The sequence below is a fragment of the Aethalodelphis obliquidens genome, unplaced genomic scaffold, assembly GCF_003676395.1.
Source record: "Aethalodelphis obliquidens isolate GAN/ISIS:26980383/991018 unplaced genomic scaffold, ASM367639v1 scaffold3, whole genome shotgun sequence".
In the NCBI taxonomy this organism is placed as follows: domain Eukaryota; kingdom Metazoa; phylum Chordata; class Mammalia; order Artiodactyla; family Delphinidae; genus Aethalodelphis; species Aethalodelphis obliquidens.
This window is the reverse complement of record NW_020837947.1, coordinates 29,364,699-29,384,018: the sequence shown is the minus strand read 5'-3', so window position 1 is coordinate 29,384,018 and position 19,320 is coordinate 29,364,699. Positions and strand designations below refer to the sequence as shown.

General features: G+C 40.0%; 1 protein-coding gene across 1 annotated transcript in view; it reads left to right on the top strand.

Annotated features, from left to right (window-relative positions):
- Positions 1-6,073: 6,073 nt before the first annotated feature.
- Positions 6,074-19,320, top strand: part of EYA4 (EYA transcriptional coactivator and phosphatase 4) — a 261,282-nt gene continuing 248,035 nt past the window's right edge. The window contains exon 1 of the mRNA XM_027079485.1: positions 6,074-6,472. The gene's annotated coding sequence lies outside the window, so the exon portion shown is untranslated. The remainder of the gene's footprint in view (positions 6,473-19,320) is intronic.

The following is a 19,320-nucleotide window of genomic DNA, read 5'->3' as shown; positions in this document are numbered from 1 at the left end:
TGGGAGAGGCTGGTGGGAGAGGCTGGGCTGGCACCTTCAGCTTGGAGTATGTTTGGCTTGGGATGCCAACAGGACCTGCAGGTGAGGCTTCCCAGCCTTCTGAAATGGAGGTTAATAAAGGGGTGGAAGTGGAAGTCAGATTTCTAGGATTTACTAGGTCTGCAAGTAGATGGACTTAGTCCTGACCACTATTTTATTTTATTTTTTTTTTTTGCGATACGCGGGCCTCTCGCTGTTGTGGCCTCTCCAGTCGCGGAGCACAGGCTCCGGAAGCGCAGGCCTAGTGGCCATGGCTCACGGACCCAGCCGCTCCACGGCATGTGGGATCTTCCTGGACCGGGGCACGAACCCGTGTCCCTTGCATCAGCAGGCGGACTCTCAACCACTGCGCCACCAGGGAAGCCCCTGACCACTATTTTTGAGAGGGCTGGTGGAAGAATAAAGAAATCAGATGAACAGAACAGTCATTTTAATGGGTGTTGGAGTTGGTACTGAGAATATATGCCTCAAATTAAAAAACATTGTGTAAATAGTTTCTAAATGTGCTATAAAATATAGTGGAAAGAATGGACATTACAAAGCTTTCATTATACTTTTCAGTGATATTATAATATGCATTATTTTAGAATTGTCAAGTCAATTTATTTGCCATCCATAAAGTAAACTTCCTGATTGAATTGTGTATTTGGGGACTTTCAAATTATAATCAGTGGACATTTTTCACAAGCAGATACGTATCATACATACATATGATAGTTGTATAAAAAAGAGATTAATTGGATATTTCCTATTTTGAAATGTAGATAGTTACAAACCAATGAAGCCAAAAGGACAACAAAGTGATCTTGTTCATATTTTGACTACTGCTATCATTTAAAACTGCTTTTGAAGTACTGGAAGGGAAATCAGGATTGTTATAGTATGCTAAAAGAAACACCATGTGAGGTGAAAATAGAGAAAAAAATTACACTAAGTTTGTCAGAATATGAAAGTAGCATGAGTTGGCGGGAATTTGCAGGGAAGCCATAACATAGTGCCACAGAAGAAAAAAAACGTAGGATTTATTCTACTATGTTAATGAGACCACACCTGTAATAACGCATTCAATGTGGGATACCCCTAACAAAAATGAACATCTAGGAAACTGGAAATAGTTCAGAGACAAGCAATAAGAATGATTAAGGGCTTGGAGAGACTGAACTGAAATCAGATTAAAAGGCCTTACATTTGTTTAACGTGGCTAACAGATGACTAAAAGTGGGCATGATATCTGTTTATAAACATCTGAAGGTTGGGTGTAAACACGAAAGATAGAGTAGGATCGCATAATATGGCACTAAAAGGATTTGACTTGAGAAAAAATTTCAAGAGAGAATTGAAGAGTAAATATAATGAAGCTGTCTCCCAGAGAGTATGCATTTCCTTTTCTTTAGAGACTCAGCCAAGAATGAGGAAGTTTAGCAGAGAGCTGGGCAGAAGAGAATGACCCAACAGGTCCCCCGCAGATCTGATTTCTTCACTTTCACTAACCAGTAGAAAACCTTTTTAAGCTTGATCTGTTTGCACAAAAATTACTCAGAAAGTGTGTTTATTTATAGATTTTTAGAAAACCAACAGCACAGCACTTTAGATTCCTGGGCAATCATATTTTATCTTCATTTGCTCTGTCATTGGCAGAGTAGTAGAGAAAACAGTGTTAAACCTAGTTCATATTGATACTGGCCTCTAAAAGTCCACTCTCCCAAAACTCAAAGGGTTGGGCTTAGAATTTATTGGGAGACAACCAAATGACTTTATTTTTTAAGAATTGTGTATACTTCCAGCTGGACTTTGAAGGTACCAAAAATGAGTAATTTAAGAGATCTATTTGAGGATTATTTCTACAAGCATCCAGTCTTCTGGCTTCTTTTTTGGTGAATGTAGGATTGAGGACCGAGCAGTACCCTGTGGTGCACTCCCGGGTACAAATCCTTTCCGTGTCCCCCGCTTCTTGTTTGTAGGAATCAGGCTTCATTCAGTCTCCTAAAACATTTCCTGAGGTTCCAAAGCACGCCTTCTCCTTGCTTGGCCCTGGAGTAACCCTTTCTCTACTCCAAACTCTGATGCTTTGGTTAGTTTGATGTCGGGCACATGAACTTGTGTTCAGTAATAGTCTTATTCCATTTTTTAGCCTCAAGTTTGCTCTTACTAAAGTGATGGAAAGGTTTTCCCTTAAGGTTACTTTAAAATAAAATTAAAATAAAAATAGAGTTTTGGATTGTGAGCTCTTAGAGGGCTTCGTTTGTTTGACTTACACACTAACCAATGCCAAAAAGGGGCCATGCACACTTTCAAAATAAATAGTAGATGATAACTGCAGGAGGGGTTGGCTAAAGGAATTGCTAATACGTGAGTCCTTTATTTCCACTGATTTTCACTATAAAGTCACATTTTTTTTTCTCCCCCCAACAACCAATGTCCTTTCTTAGATGAAGTTGAACGTTCATGGATATTCTGATGGTCTGATTCATGTCATATCGGACCTGCTAGTGTTTCTGAATCACTTCCAGAATTTTCCAGCAGATTTCTGACTTCAGAATTTTCCTCCCTACATATCCTTTCAGGCTCTTTAGCTCCTCTCCATTGATCTACTTTCACCTCTCCTTCTCATTGCCTTGTAGAACTTTGTTGCAGTACCAGACTGCGCCAATAGATGCTGCCACTTCGTGATGTTACCAGTTTAAGTTTCTTTTTCAGTGGCTAAGTCCTAAGACTAAGTGCTTGTTGAGTAACAATGCAGAAGGTAATGAGTAGCTGCTCTGATCTCCCATGAGAGTAATTTGCTTTTTGATTGTGGGCTTATGAATTGTTTGAATTTTACTAGGAAGAAAGATAATAAAAATTAAATTAAGTTTAGAAAAATGGTACAGATGAACCAGTTTGCAAGGCAGAAATAGAGACACATGTAGAGAACAACTGTATGGACACCAAGGGGGGAAAGCGGGGATGGGTGGTGGTGGTGGGATGAATTGGGAGATTGGGATTGACATATATACACTAATATGGATACAATAAATAACTGATAAGAGCCTGCTGTGTAAAAAAATAAAATTCAAAAAAGAATTAAATTAATTTTAAGACACTTCAGTTTCGGATACTTCAAGTATATTTTAGGCACGGAAATCAACAGTTGACTAATACCATAATTTTAAATGCCATACCTAAAAGAATTTTGGACTCAACATTTCTCTACAGTAATGGAAATGGAAGGTTGGAAAATTTGTTTTGGAAAGCCCAGGGGACATAAGGAGTATAATTCTTTAAGTGAGTGTTTCTCAGACTGGTGTGTCAGATAATTTTAGGTGGTACAAGATAATTTTTATTTCTATAATAAAGACTTATTTGCAAGGTCATCTTCTATTTGTGGCAAATTATATTGGTTTTCCATTTATGATGATGATAAAAAGTTTCCTTTATCATGTAAAATTATATAATAAAAATAGCTTGTTTAAAGAATAATATTGAGTCAATAATATTAAAGGTGATATGGCAATAATTATAAAAGTGGTATTCAGTAGAAATGCTGGAAATAATGCCTTGTCTAAATATGCAATACATTTTTGCCTATACAACCTTAAAATTCTTAAATTTCTTGTGCTCAACTTATTTCAAAGGTGGACTGAAAATGTGAGATTTTATATCAGTCCTAGTGGCATCTATGTAATATATGTTTATTTAAGGCTATGTAACTGGATTTGAAAGTAGTAATAAGAAGTTAACTGATGTTGTGATGTGATTCTCTTTTTTTGGGGAGGAGATAACTTCTGTAAACATATTCTTATGTAGATTATAAAAAATTACGTGAGAGAAAAGTAACTTGAAAGCAAGATCAGTATTGCTGAAAATATAATTTTTGAAGGGGGTAAAGAAACATGCAAAAAGACTGTGTGAACAATATGCTGCACTAAAGTATGAATTTTTATTTTATCCAAATTATACATCTTCTCACTTTTCATTAGAGGTCAAACTAACACATAATGTTTCATACCAAAACGAAATTTAAAAATCTGTAGCATTATGAGGAGAGTATTACATTCAGCATTGTACTTAATTTTTACATGATAATTACTATAGCCACTGAGCATTCCTAGACAGTGAATGATTGACAAAACACTTAAATTGCATACTTTACCTGTAACATATAAACTGTACTAAAATAATTACTATTTTTCTCACTACTACCACTAATAATAATAGCATGACAGTGGCTAGCAGCTGTTTGAATCTTAGGTCTGCCATTTATTAGCAATTTGCTAAAAATTCTAAGCCCTTAGTTTTCTCATCTGTAAAATGGGGAAAATAAGACCTGCAAAGTTAATTAAATCTGCCCATTTATATTTCCCTGTTAAGTGTATAATAACTGGCATCCTCTTCAGGCCGGAATGTGGCTCTAGATCATGGTCCAAATCCCCTTTGCGCCAAACCCACTGCCAGAACCCTTTGTACCTTGAGCGTCAGAAGAGGAAACATGCCTGGCGGTGCCTAAGCCCTCCCAAATAAATCTGCAGAAAAGAACACCCAGTGAGTGATGAGAACAACAGTGAGCACGTTTATCAGTTTAAATTTACAACCTCACCTTTCCCATTGCCTATTAATAATTGTAGATAATGCCCCACTAATCCAAAACTAAGTTGAAACTATAAGTATTCAATACTTGTTTTTGTGTTTGAACTTGACAGTGTTGGTGTTCCATTGCTTAAGACTAGCAGAGGGTGAAATTTTTTTCTAAATTTTGTACAGAATATAATTCAGTTGTTAATATATTAGAACTAAATTTTCTTTGGGAGTAATTTCTACTAGTTAACTTGTAATCTCTCAGGTCACATCTAAGGCAGTATAAGTGGCTGCTTGTTGAATCATAAGCTTTGTGTTTTGAGACCACTGGGTTTACCTTGGGGAACATCCCTTAGGTTTCTTTGGGCCTCAGTTTCCTTATCTCTTGTACGGGATTAAATAACCACCATAGAGTTGTGAAAATTACATGAACTCACATGTACCATAAGTGACCAGTGTAATGACTGACACTCAGTAAATCCTCAATAAATTAGAACACTTATAATCAACGACAATTAAAAAAGGTATTCCTAACATTGATAATAGGTTTTGCTAAGAGGTGATTAAATGGATACAAAATGTATGTATTGTTTATTGCCAACTTTGCTCACATCTCTGATTGTGATATCCACGTGTGTGCGTGTAGAATATTAGATCCTATGTGGGTGCATACTGCATGCGCAGAAGGCTTACGCATGAAATGTCCCTTCAGCAATGTGCCTGGGGAAGCTCTGACGCTGCCTTGGAAGTTGGTCGTCGCAGCCCGACCTTTGGGCGTCTGGGAGGGATGCCTATACCTACGTCCAGCGCTGGAAGGGGCCCAGGCCCTTCGAGCACAACCTATCCCCAGACTGCTTACTCGTGCCTCGCATACATCTTCACCGAAAAGGGTATTTCCTTCCTTCAGAGAAAGCTCCCCAGTCCAACGTGGGGTGGATTTTACTTTACTTGGTTGCAAGTAGGAGAAGTCCCTCCTCTCTCCTCCCTTGGGGTAAGTGGAAAGGAGTCTCGCAGGGAGCCCGCAGTGGCCGACACCCAGGGATCTGGTAGCGACCGAGTTACAGACAGCTTGGGGGCTGCCGGGCCGAAGCAGGTGGGGACTGAGCCGTTCCCTGGTCCGGGGAGGGGAGTGCGGCCGCGGGTCCCTCCCCTCCGCCGGGAGGTGGCAGCGGCCGGCGCCAGGCCAGTGGGGGCGGGGTGGGGGCGGCGCGGAGGGCGCAGAGATCACCGCGGCGCCACTGGGGACGCCCAGGGCCCCGAGCGGTCCCCACGCGGGACCGCAAACGATGACAACAGGCAATCGCTCCAGGTCGAATAAAAAGGAGTCGCTTCCCCGCGCGCCGCCGCCCCCCGCTGCCTGCCCCGGGGGGGGCCCCCCCCGGCGGCCTCCAGTGGCCGCGGGCGCCGGCGTCCCCCGCCCCCGCCCCGCGCGCAAGTGCGAGGCTGCCCGCGGCGAGGCTCACGCTCTGCCGCTCCCGGCTTCCGCGCAAAACTTCGAGCCGGGCCGCGTGAAGTTGTCGCTCCCCTTTCGGAGCGGGAAAGAGCTTGGGGAAGAGCCGGGCAGTGAGGACCGCGGTGGCTGGGCGCGCGCTTTTTTTTTTTTTTTTTCCTCTGTCGTCGATCCGGAGTTTTGGCTCCTCTCCTTTCCTCCTCCCCCTCGTAGCCGGCTTCTCCCCCCGCCCCGTCTCTCCCCCACTGGTGTAAGCTGTTTGTTGGGGGGTGGCCGAAGGGGATGTCCTCTTTTCACCAGAGGCACAGCGTTCAGGGGAAACTTCAACACTGGAAGGCACGAGAATAAGTACCTAAATACGGACGCACGGATCCGCTGCTGGGGGAGACACTTGAATCTGGGATCCCGAGACGGTCCGGGCGGCAGGAGGTGAGTGCCTCTTCTTCCGACGCCCCCTCCTCCCCGCCCCGTTCCGGGGCCCGCGGGCTCCAGGTTTCAGGGATCCCGCAAACTCTCTCCGGAAAGTGCGCGCAGCTCCTCCGGGGGCGTCAAGCGCTGGGGACAGTGGGCGCACTGCGAGGAGGTGTGTGGGGGCCGGGGTCTCTGAGGGCGCTTCGTTGCGGAATGCCCCCTGCCCAAGGGCCCGGGCCGCTCTGAGTGCCGCGATGTGTTCTGCCCTGGAGGACGCCCTGGCGCCCCGAAGGTCCCTGCCGAGCCTTTCTTTCCCCGCGGAGCCCTCGCGGAAGAGGCTGCACCGCTCCATACCTGCACTCCGTCCCCGCCTTGCAGAGGCGCGAGCCCCTGCGTCTCCCCTGCGTCCTTCTTGTGACATTTGTTACTTTGCCTTGACGCCCTAGATAAGTCAGACTAAAGGATGCTGACCCGGGTCCCATGGAGGGCCCCAGGCGCCTGGGGTTTTCACGGTGCTGGGTGCGTGTGTACGTTTAATGCTTTGTGTTCTCATCTCGAGGCACCAACCGGGCTGTTCAGCTGCGGCCGTCCCACTTTAAAAGTTATGTGGCGTGGGCCGAATGTCTCCTGCCTTTTGCCAGGGTCTGTGAAATGAGAGGCGCCTTTTCAGAGGACTCGCGTTCATTGGCCCGGGGCGCGGATGCCGTGGAGGAATGATAACTTCTCCAAACGGAGGGACCTGGCCGGGGCCGTGGGGAGCAGGTTTACTCGTTCCAAAGCCTGCGGTGTCTGGGCGGCTGCGGGACTTGAAACGGCTCGCTGCTTCAGCGTTGTTATGCGAGATTTGGAAGTAGATCGTGTGTGTGTGCTTGTTTTATTTTGCGCCGCACAGCAGCCAGAACTTTCGTTTAGTAGCACTTTCAAGATGTTTCTTTCTTTTGTAAACAGTGTTCGGAACAGCTTGGAGCCATTAGGGAATTTGCCGACCGAGTGCCGCGCCTGAGCGGTGGCGAAACCGGAGAGCGCAGCTTAATTTTTGTCATCCCTTTCCTAGTTGGGGCGGCACCGTCTCCACTCACCACCACCTCTCTTTCCCCTTCCTTTGAAAGCTAATGGGGTTTGTGTTTGAGGTGAGCGCGTGGGTGGGAGGCTGTCGTTTGGAGTCGATCTTCTCTCCCCTCGCCGCCGGCGTCTGTGCCCTGCACTGCCCAGCGGGCAGAGAGTCATTCATGAATCCTAATCTGAGGGCAGTGGAGGAAGGTGCAGGTCCCTCAGACCTTTCTGCCAAGGTGCAGAATAGCGACGGGGCGTGTGTTTTGGTTTCAGAGCAGTTCCACGTGGAGCACCTCCGTGTGCGTGTGTGTTGTGTACTTGATCTGTGAGGAGGTAACAGGAGTCTTGTGTTCAAACCCAGTGGGCCGTTGGCCATTAATTTGCTTTCCTGGCTGTCATTACAGACACTTCCAAAATCTGATACCTAAGAGAACCAACAGGTTAGGTTTCACATTAAGAGCTCATACTTAACAGTTTTCTTTCTCCCTTACCGGTTTTGGCTTGGCACCCTGGGATCAACGTAATTGATGGAGCGAAACATATCTTCTCGAATATGGCATTTTGTTCCTCTTCTCCTCTGCGGCCACTTTTTGCACCCTCGGGCGTGTCAGTTTCAGCGGGCGCTCCTTCTTCTGGACTTAGGTGGGAGTCTTAGGAGCATTTAAGCACCGCAGGCTCCCCTTCTACAGCTCCTGAAGTTTGATTTACACGTAGGTGACTGACAGTCTTGAAAGTTGAGGATGGTTTTTTTTTTTTTTTTGGTCTGTTGAGTTGTTTTGGGTTTTATTTTAAAAACCTCCTCAGGACAGGGATGTAACCTTTCACGGGTAAAATTAGGTTTTAAGCAGAAACATTGCCCTCCCCCGTCCCAACTTTTTTTCTTTTTAAATATTTCTGGCCAGTTTATAGCTGAAGAAGCAAAAGCTAGGAAGGAGGTGGGGCCGGGAGAGAATCCTAAAACAAAATATTTGGTACATAGTAGGGTGTGGTATAACATTATCGCAAGAAATAGATAGCAGTAGTAAGAAGAGGGAAACTATTTTGTGTAGAGCTAGACTGCCAGAATCTGATCTTTATGGCAACAATACCAGATGCAGATACAACTACACTCACTTTTACTGTTATTATAAACCATAAAAATAGTTTGTTCTGCCTCATTAAAAGTTGTAAGCCATTCAGAGTTAAACCGTTTTTTTTTTTGAAATGGCTGTAGAAGACAGTTAAAACCCTTGACAGTTATAGCTTTGAAAGTAACATAATTAGATTGTCTGAAAACTGTTCCTTTTTTTCTGATTATTAAGGATATATCCATGCCTTTCATAATAGGTAAAGGTCTAAAATCAATAGGTTTTCAAAAGCCAGTTTTCCTTTGCCAATTATCTGAAAATAGTATGCATCAACCTAAGGCCACCGTAATTAGAGGTTGTTTCACGATTATAACTGAAATTAAAAGATTTACTTGATTATTCTTTTTTAATGAATAAGTAGTTTACTGATATTAGAGACTTAATTTCTTCTTTACAGAATGAAAAGCTTTTTTTATATATTTAGAGAATATTTAAGTTTATGTTCAAGTTTAAAAATTTAAAAAAACCCTAAGATTTGTATAAAAAGAAATTTGTATAAAAATAATCATTACTCTTATTAAGAAGTACAGATGCTGCATTCTAGAGGATTTGTACAAGCAGTTGAAAAAAATTGTCTCTTCATGAAAGTTTCTTTTTTGAGGGTGGATCAGTAGGTTGCCATTTTGCTGTAATTTATTTTTTTCTTTCAAAAACCTCTTTGAATTAAACAGAAAAGAAAAATAAGACCTCCATTTCTGAGAGTTTTCTTTTTATTTATATTATGATTTGGGGTGTAAATAAATTTTACATAGCCACGGGAAATAAGGTGTCCCATTTCATGTTTTCAATCTCTGTTGCAAGCTCTAAATGACTGATGCCATGTCTAAAAATATATTTATGTGGCTTGGTATTTCATTTTAAAAAATTTTATGCACTAAAATTAAATTATCCTGAAGTTTTAGAAAAGTAGAATGATAGAAAAACCATGACTACTGTTATGAAAAGTTAGGATGTTGGAAAGTTCACATTCTAACTCACAAATAATAAAATTATACTTATTTCACCCAGTGGAAACTCACACTTTTTATACAGAATTCAAGAAGAGGGGAGATAATCCTTTTCAAGACTTAGTGAAATGTTAAGTAATTTAAGAGTGCAAGTATTTATTATATTTTTCATTATCTTTTTTCCCCTCTGTTAGGTAAATGCAGGAACACTGAACATTCAGTAAAAACAGGCCCCCCTTTGCAAGAAGTTTATTCACCATAGTTCTGTATTGCAGCTGCTGGTCATATTTCATGGAGCTGTTAAAGCACTTAAAACCTAAAATTAGGTACTGTCTCGTTGTAAATATTTCAGATCACTCATCTAAGAAACAAACAGAAGAGTGTGTTATCAAAAGTAGATGTTCTGAATCCCCTCACTGAAGAGCTGAACAAAACATCTATGAAACACCTTGTTATTTTTTCAGTGAGAATTAATCATGACAGTTTCTTTTTCAAGTAGATATTATTCTTACATATTCTAAACTCTTATAATGTGTCTCCCTGTAGAGTATCTTAAACTAATTGTATTCAGAAATACCGTTGGAGGATTTTATTACAACAGTTACTGGGTGAATGCAATCCACACCAGGAGGGATAGGATGACTTTCAGTGTACCTGCTCCTCTCATGAATTTTTCCCGGTGAACTAAGAAATGACATGCTCTTTCAGGCACTCGTTCTAGAGATGGGTGAGGTGCAGTGGTGTATTTCATTGCAGTTAGCATGAGACTGCATTTTGCAGTTAGATGAATTTTATCGTGGGAGACACTGAATATTAAGTTGTACATGGAGTGAACTTGGCTTCACTTAGTTTGAACTTGAGTGGAAGAAATAAACAAGAATCACATATTCCGAAGTAGTATAAGCAACTCTGATTGCTTTTAAGAGGTCCGAAGACTTTGTAAACATTACTGTCACCTAATATTGCTTGTGGCTCTGCACATTAGGATATGCCTTGGTGAAGTTTCTGATTCTTACCATGTCCCATCCAGGTTTCTACTAGGAGAGTGGTACTGAAAATAAATACCACTATCCTTACCCCCCTAGCTCCTTTTCTTTCTTCCAGAAGAAGCGATGAAACAGATGAATTTAAAAATAGAAACCATTTCGAGTTATCAAAACCACATTTACATGGTGGTTTAAAACAGTTGCAGAGTGTGTACCTCTGAGTCTCACTGTAACCTTTTCTGTCATTGAAAGGTGCTAATTGATCTTAGGGCACTGACATAATAGTATAGTTTGATATTTGAAACCTTTCAGCATTGGTCTGGCCCTTTTCTCACCCTGAGATTTCGGTTCATGGCTGATGAAGAGTAATACCATGTTAAAATGTCAGGAATTCTAATTTTTTTCCCCCATGTAAAACATTTTAATAAAACAGCTGATATTGTTTAAGCTTTTATGTATGTACAGTAAGTAAATTTATTTTAATGTACTTCTGAGAGAGAAGGACCTATATTATCATGTTAAGCTTTTTTAAGTATTTTTATCCACAGGTAGATTTTTTTTTTAATTGAAATTTTGAGGCAAAGTCTGGTTACTGTGATCACATCTGAATAGGTTCAAAGTGAACTTGCATTAAAGCAATATAGAATAGCCATCTTGAAATTTCATATCTAAAGTATATGTTCTTAAGTATATGGAGACCTTAAAGTATATTTTAAAATAAAAATTGTCAGTTCAGTTTTTATACAGTTGTAATCTTTCTGTGTAAGTAATCAGTAATTACATCATCAATCATTATCATCATCCTCACATCACAACTGACATTTACTGAGGATTTATTTACTTTTTGCAAAACAGTTTAAATTATTTATGTGGATTAGCTAATTTTAATCTTCTCAACTGTGCCTTTTTTATTATTCCCATTTTACAGATGAGAATTATGCAGTAGAGTGGAGCCAGGATTTCAGCTCTGCCCCCCACCCCCGAACCCAGATCCCCTGTCCTTAAACGTTGCCCTAGGCAGTTGCTGCCACCTGTCACACATGAGTTCATTTTAGGTGGTACCCAAACATTTTATTTTTATATTATTAGTTATATATTTATTTCTAAGGATATTAGGAAAATATGTAAAATTTCACATTAAACCTATAATTTCCTGGATAATGTTGTTTGAGGCAAAACCAAAAAAGGATTGAAGCAGAAGAAAATTTAAAAGCACCTATTTAAAGAACCATATTATGTAACAGTGAACAAGTGCTTGGCTAAAATAGCCAAAATCATGAAGGCTGATGGCAAGTGACTACATTGGGAGAAACTGGTATTCTAGAATGCTCCCCAAATGTTGAGAACTTCTGTCCAGATCTTTTTAATATTTGACTTACATGTAGACTCTTCCTTTATTTTTCAAGCCTCATCCTTTAGTTAGATGTTATCCATTTTACAGTTTTTCTCTTGTTGCTTTAAGCCTGAATGCTGGTTATGAATCTCAGATCTACACGTTTCTGTTGAACCAACGGATGAGGACTGTGTAATGAATTTCTAGAGGCAAGTTTAAATGATAACAGACTCACTTATATTTCGGAGACACTTTCAATTTACACGGGTATCAGACTTTGCGTTTTTAAGGTTTTTCTCTAGGTGAACATGCTTGTGCTGCTGTTAATAATCTGTTTTTTTATAACTTGAATGTGTTTTCCAATGAAGCAGTGGTTTTCGTTTTGATTTACATGTTCAGCCACAGAACGCTTTGTTCAAGTGAAAGCTGACACTATGCCCACTAGAGAAATGTCCACTGCCTTGGTGAAGCAGGATGTGGGTGGGCTGTGAATCACTCATCAGCCCTGCCTCTGACCATTGGCCTCCCAACGTCTCTGTAAGGGTCATCCAGGCTGCAAAAAAATGAGTCTTCTGACGGAAGGGGTCAATTCAGAATACCTGCCGCTGTCTGTGAGTGTGTCATCCACTAAAAACCAAAACACAGTGTAACACATCGGCAAAAGTTGTGTCGGTTTACCCTAGTGTAACATGAATATTCTTATCAACTGATCTGCAACTTTCTTTCAGTTTAGTACTGAGAAAATAAAAAGTAGTCAAGATGTTTCCCACATAGAATTACAGGTCTGAATGAGGCACATAGAATTTGTTTCTACAAAGGTTTGACTAGAGCATCTTTTTTTCCTTTAAAGACTTTATGAAGACACATCAGCAGTGGCATAAATTGACTTGACCTTAGATTTTCACATAAATTATTGCTACTGTTTCTGTTATTCTTTCCTCCTTCCTTTTTAAAATGAAAGGGACATTTCTTATGAAATGCTATAGTTAAATCATAAAAATTTATGTTCATATACCATTAAGTTTAATTCTGCTCACAAAAGCAATAGCATTAAATTTGAAACTCTATCCTTAATCAAGTAGGTCTACCACATACCAGGAGGGCTTATTCTCTGCAAGGTCATATACACAATTCACAGGCCTTTGCATATACCCAGTGGAGGGATCTATTCATTACATTTCACCTCTGACTCTGAACTCCCTCATGTTAGAGGATTTGAAAAGACCTGAATGTTCCGACTAAGAGATTGAATATTTCTAACTTAATGTGTCCAGTATGTTGAAAGTGATGATGACTTGCAGAGTCCAGAGGTCTCTGAATTAGCTAATTCTTTTCACTTCAAATTTTATATGTTAATGCAAATGTGTATTCACATATGATTTTGACTCAAGTAATTCTAGCCAAATTTAATCACAAAGTGGGAAGTCACGTTCGAATTTTCCTTTTGCAGGTTTTCAGTAATCTCAGATTGTGCTTCTAGTAGGTAACTTTGGAACGCAAACCTCAGCGAGTCGGTCAAGAACATCAGTACTACCGAAATTTTGTACGTGAACTTTAGGTATTAAGATGATGCTACTGTTTTGTTTTTCTTAGTCAACCCAAGAAGACTTCGTTTAGGTCTTTTGTCTTCTCAGTTGTTGACTTTAGTTTTTAAAGGCTTCATTCATGAAAATGCTAGCAAAGTTCTGGGCATATGGTAAATGCTTATTAAATGCTTTTTACATTGTCTGTGTTGCTGAAGAGATGCCAAAATTATAGTGAGATGAATAGAATTTTTTTTCTACTCTGGATAATTTTGAAGACTTTGGGACTTTTAGTCTATGATTATAATAAGTTCTACTTTTTCCTGGCATATACCATTCATAGGAATGGTTAGCCTGGTAAGTAACTATGGTACCCAAGGTCACAGGTTTAATCCTCAGATTACCACGTTAGCTGTAGGGGGACACTTGTCCTATACACGCTTGGTCATATTGTGTTTGTCGTTAAAAGTATAGTTATGGTATCTTGACTGTCTCTCTCTGGGGACCACTCTGGTCTATGCTGGATCTGTCTCCAAGAATCTCCTCTCATCCCGAGGCTGTTCAACCACATCTGTTCACAATTTTTATCAGGTCCCTTCTTGACTTAAAATTCTATAAAAAAATTCCCTGTTGCCTGTAGGACAGATTCTAAAATTCTTAGCAGGATCTACAAGGCCCTTGAAGCTGAGAACTTTGCTCAAGTTTCCCTTCTCACCTCTCACGAGCCACTCATAAGAAATCTCTTCTCCATCTGTATGGAAAAGTGCAGCCCTCAAATACACCCTGGTCATTTCCACTTCATGGCTTTGTGCATGTGGTTCTTTCTATCTGGAAGACATCTTGCCCCTCCCCCTGAAACTTCCTTTTCTGCTGCTTTTGCAAGACTCAGGATGCAAAGTGCTACCTCCTCTGACCACCGGCAGAGGCTGAGTTGGATGTTTCTTTTCTCTTTGTTCCCAAAGCACCCAGTTTCCACCTTTGGTATAGCAGTTGCCACATTGAAATGTAATAGGTAACATGAGTTTAAATTCTGCACCAGACTGAGAATTTACTGAAGCTATTACCAGTATTTGCTATTCTGTAAATTGCTATTTCCAGTAGGTAGGGGACAGTAAATTCCTTTTGAGTGAGTGAGTGAAGGAAATGGAAATGAAGGCAGTGGTGGTGGCACTGGACACCCTCTGCCATAAGATTGGGAACAGTGGGAATAGCTGTGATCATTACAAGGCAGGATAGCCTTAAGAATGACCTCAGGGATTTTTGGTATTAATCCAGTAGAATTGCATCTCTGAATTCAGGCCCAACTTGTTTGTATGGGTGTAATGATGCAGAGATGTATTTATGACCATTGGGAAGTCAGTGATCTAGTGGATAAGCTGAAGACCCCGAAAATCTTTGGAGAAATGGGTATTTCTTAGCACTTGAAATCTGAGGGACCCACTTCTTTTTATGGCATGGTGATTAAGTACAAAGAATATGGAGCTGGGCTCCTTGAGTTTGAAGCACAGCGCTGACACTAATGATCTGTAATGATGAGCATGTTAATTAAATTGGTTTTGCTTTGGTTTTCTCATGTGTAGTAGAACGTACTTGGAGTTCATATGCAAATTCAACAAGTAAATATATGTAAAGCATTTAGAATAGTGTCTGATATGAGTACTAGCTATTATGAATTTGATTGTGTTCCCTCCATTGGAGTATGCCAACTATTCCAGAGATATTTAGAGTTGAAAGTCCTTTTTGGGGTCATAGACTGGGGGTCATACGTTGAGTCCCCAGTGGTCCAAGTACAAATTTAATACCCAGGGGTGATCTTGGCAAATCTGAGACTCTATTTGGAGCCATAAGAAAAGACATTAGAAAACTTAGTTTTGGCCATTTACATTGCATGGCATTTCTTTTAACAAATACTTTCACATACAGTTATCTAGATTTTTAAAGGCTTTCATCTGTGTGGTTCCTAAACTACTCTAAGCCACCGTAAGAACATTCTGTAATGGTACTTTTGTTTTATAGCCAATATTTGTTTCCCCAGTTGCTTTTTTCTTCAGCCTGAAGGCACCAATTATAAGAATTTGTATAATTTTCAACTGAGTGAGCTTGATGAGCTCAGTGTAAACTTTTTAAAAGATAACATTAAAGATTACTATGACTCTTACCTTTGCAGAGACAGTAGGAGGTCATTAGCATCTCCGTTTCTAGACTTGATCATTTGGTCCTTGGATTCAGATGTAATGACTATATGGCAAAGTGGGGCCGAGGGAGAAGGGGAAGTTAAAATATTAATTTTCAAGGTTCTGTTTTTTAACTGCTTACTTTGAATTGCTGCCAGGTGCATCTGTATGAAAAATATGATGCTGCTACTGATGTTGTGCCTGAATTGCTCAGTTTATTTATTTATAAAACTTATTTGTTTATTTATTTAGTTTTTAACTTTTTATTTTATACTGGAGTATAGCTGATTAACAATGTTGTGATAGTTTCAGGTGCACAGCAAAGTGACTCAGCCATACATATGCATGTATCCATTCTCCCCCCAGACTCCCCTCCCATCCAGGCTGCCACATAACATTCGCTCAGTATATTTAGACCAGTGTTTTTCAAAGACTGATTGTTGACATTTTGAGCTGGATAGTTCCTTGTTAGAGGAGTGTGTGTGGCTGTCCTGTGCATTGTAGGGTGCTGTGTGGCATCCCTAGTCTCTACCCACTAGATCCCAGTAGCACCCTCCCCTGAGTATTAACAGTGTCTCCGGACATTGCCAGATGTCCTCTGGAAACAAAATTGCCCTCAGTTGAGGGCCCATAGTCAAAGTAGATCTTAAGATCGCTTGATAAAATCAAAAGATTCCCAGGCATCTGCATGAGAGGACTGTTCTATTTTCAGTCAAGTGTGGAGAATCTTCATACCTTCTTCCTAAGTTTAAACACAAAATCAAACAACTCTTATTAGTCTGTGTTCATAGATAAACTTTACATAGGCTGACTATGGTCAGCATATAGCTTTACACAGATTGACTCTTGTCAGCATATTTTCCTTTTTGGGAAACAGAATATGAGTTGGGGGAGCAGAATACTTAGGAAAGTATGTAGGAAGTAGATATTTATTTGAATCACCTATATGTCTATTTTAGAAAAATTACCTTTACTGTTACTTGTTAGCAGATACTTTTGATTCATTTTTGATAATGACAATTACTCATCTTTTTCCATAAATATTCAGCAGTAAGGAACTTTTACTTGTTTTAGTCTGTAGTGTCAGAAAAAGTTAAGTATTATCTATAATCATAACTGCCTACGATGAAAAAACTTTATCAGTTAAATCATTTGTTTGTTTGTAACAAGAAAGTTCAAAAGAAATAAGTCTTAGCTTTCAGTTTGTACCACAGTTTCAGGATCTTGAGTTTAGTAATATTGGTACAGTCTGAAGAAAGTAAAAATGAACATAAAAACTCCTTCGTTGATTTGCCAAATCCAGACCTTATGTTCTAATTCTACAGGACATACACATTTTGTCTCTGAATTGATCTGCAGTTGACTGTAAGTAAATGTGATGTAGTCTGAGTACTACATCTGACATTTGCCTAGTTTAGATATATATGAAAGATGCTTCAAAATTTACTGAGCAGAAAAAAATGGGAACATATAATGTTAAAGTGAGAGGGGTTAACTTTGCCTACATGAGTCTTGGGTTGGATGTGAAAATTATTTTGGAGTATGAAACAATATTATAAATATATGATTAGATATATTTAGACCTAAACAGTAGAGAAATTTTAAATCTCACTAGTAATTGTAAGGATACTTGAAATTCCACATATATGTATTGTCTAGTGGTTTTACTTTAATTGTATTAGGCAGGTAATCATGTTACATGGAAGCAGTCAGACAGACCTAGGGATTTCACATCATTTACTAATTGATGCCCAAGCAAGCAGGGCAGAGGTACTTGAAAACAAACTCACTGTCTCTCTTTCTTTCTCTATTACCTCTCCTTTGATTTATGCTTTAATTTTTGAAATATATTCTTAAGAAGAAAAAGTGGCTGCAAATATAGCATACTGTATGTGATCAAATGTATCAGTACTTCTGTTTTCTAAGAAGAGAAGGACTCCTCACAGCTACTTGTTAGCAGAGAGATAAAGTGGGTGCTGGGCAACCCAATGGCAGATGGGAGCCCTTCCAGGGGAGTTAGGTGGGGGTTACAGGCCAAGGGCTTAAATCATGAATTTTCAGACAGTGAAGGCGGGTTCTGCTCCATGCATTGACAGCAAGTCTGAAGAAGGCGTAGCAAACCTCAAGTCCATCCAGGCACTTTATGCCTGACATTGAACAGGAAGCCTGGTAGCCCTTTAGTCATTAGAGAATAGCCAATAAACCAGAAGTTCTGTTTTTCCAAATGAACACTTCTTGGGTTCATAAATCAGGGAACCCCCCAGAGAATTCAAGTCACATACCTACTTTCTCAGGTTTATTTCTTTGTACCGTGGATATGAATGTAAGACTTACCTATTTTTATGAACGCTCCATGGCATAAAATACAATTAGGCATTTCCTTTTTTCTCCCTGGGATATTCTCACCACCCTTGTCCTCCACTGCCCCAACTCCCTTATCCTCCTTGCCTCTTACTTTTTGCTGCCTACCTGGACAAAAAAAATCTACTCATCTTTCAAGGCTTAGCTCAAATGTCACCTCCTCTGGGAAGCCTTCCCGAGGCTCAGGCAGAATTAATTCTTTTCTCTCTGTAATACCATAGCGCCTTATGTGGGCTATTGGTATAAGAGCACATTGTGCTGGGGCTAATTTTATGTGAATCTGTCTTCTAGAGAGATTCTGAACTCACTGAGGGGCGAGACCATATCTTTCCTCCCCTGTAGCCCCAGTGCCTGGGGTAGTGATGGAAATTCACTAGCTACCCTATTCCCTGCACGTCTTCAAAGGACATACATCCAAAGCCAGACAACTACAAAGAATGGATCCTGTTTACATTTTGGAAGCTGATTTCTTTTTTGCATATGGTCACTGAAGCTAGTTTATTGGTTCTATTGTATTCTAAATTATTTAAAGCTTCATTTGTACCAACGTATTACTGATATTCTAGCAGAAGAAAAGATAAGGCCAGCATGAACTGGTATTTTGAATAAACTGAAATTAAAAGGGCAGATTCTAGTGGAGACTTATGGTTTTCCTACTTCCAGTCTTCTCTAGAAACAAACTTCCCCCTCTTTGGTTGATTTCTGTGGAGATACATTTCATGTTATTTTGAAGAATTTTTAACTCTCAGAATTATGGATTTCATCTGAAAGGAAGTATGTTCTGTATTTGTTTATGTCAGTGTTTCAAAATATGGGGACCAAAATTCCTAGAGGTATCCGTTAGAAGTATATGTGGTCATTTGGTGAGAGAAATTTGGTTGTTTTTTTCAGGCATAATTTAGGAAGAAAAATTTCTGTTTAGTTTCTAGTGGTTTGTTTTCAGGCATTTTTCCACAAAAAGATGAGCAAGACCCTTCAAAACCACCAACTTGCTATTTAGGGGGAGAAAAAAGCCTTCTGTGTCCAAAAATAACATTAAATTAAAATGATTGTTTCCAATAGTTTCAAAAATTGTGGTTTTATTTCCTCGTATGAGTCATTTCTGAATGCAGTATGTGATTGTACTAAATCGTGATGAAGCCTATTTGCTCTATGTTTTCGTAGGTCACGTTATTTATCAGAGAATCAGATCAGGAGAGGAATTTAGCCTAATTCTCCATTTTGCAGATGAATACTGGATTAGAGACGTTAAGTGATTTAGTCAAAAGGAAGCTAAAAAGAGAACCTTGTGCTGTAAGACACCCTAGTGCTGCCACCTCTACAACTTGCTGCCTTTATTTTTCTTTGTTTGAATTCCACAAG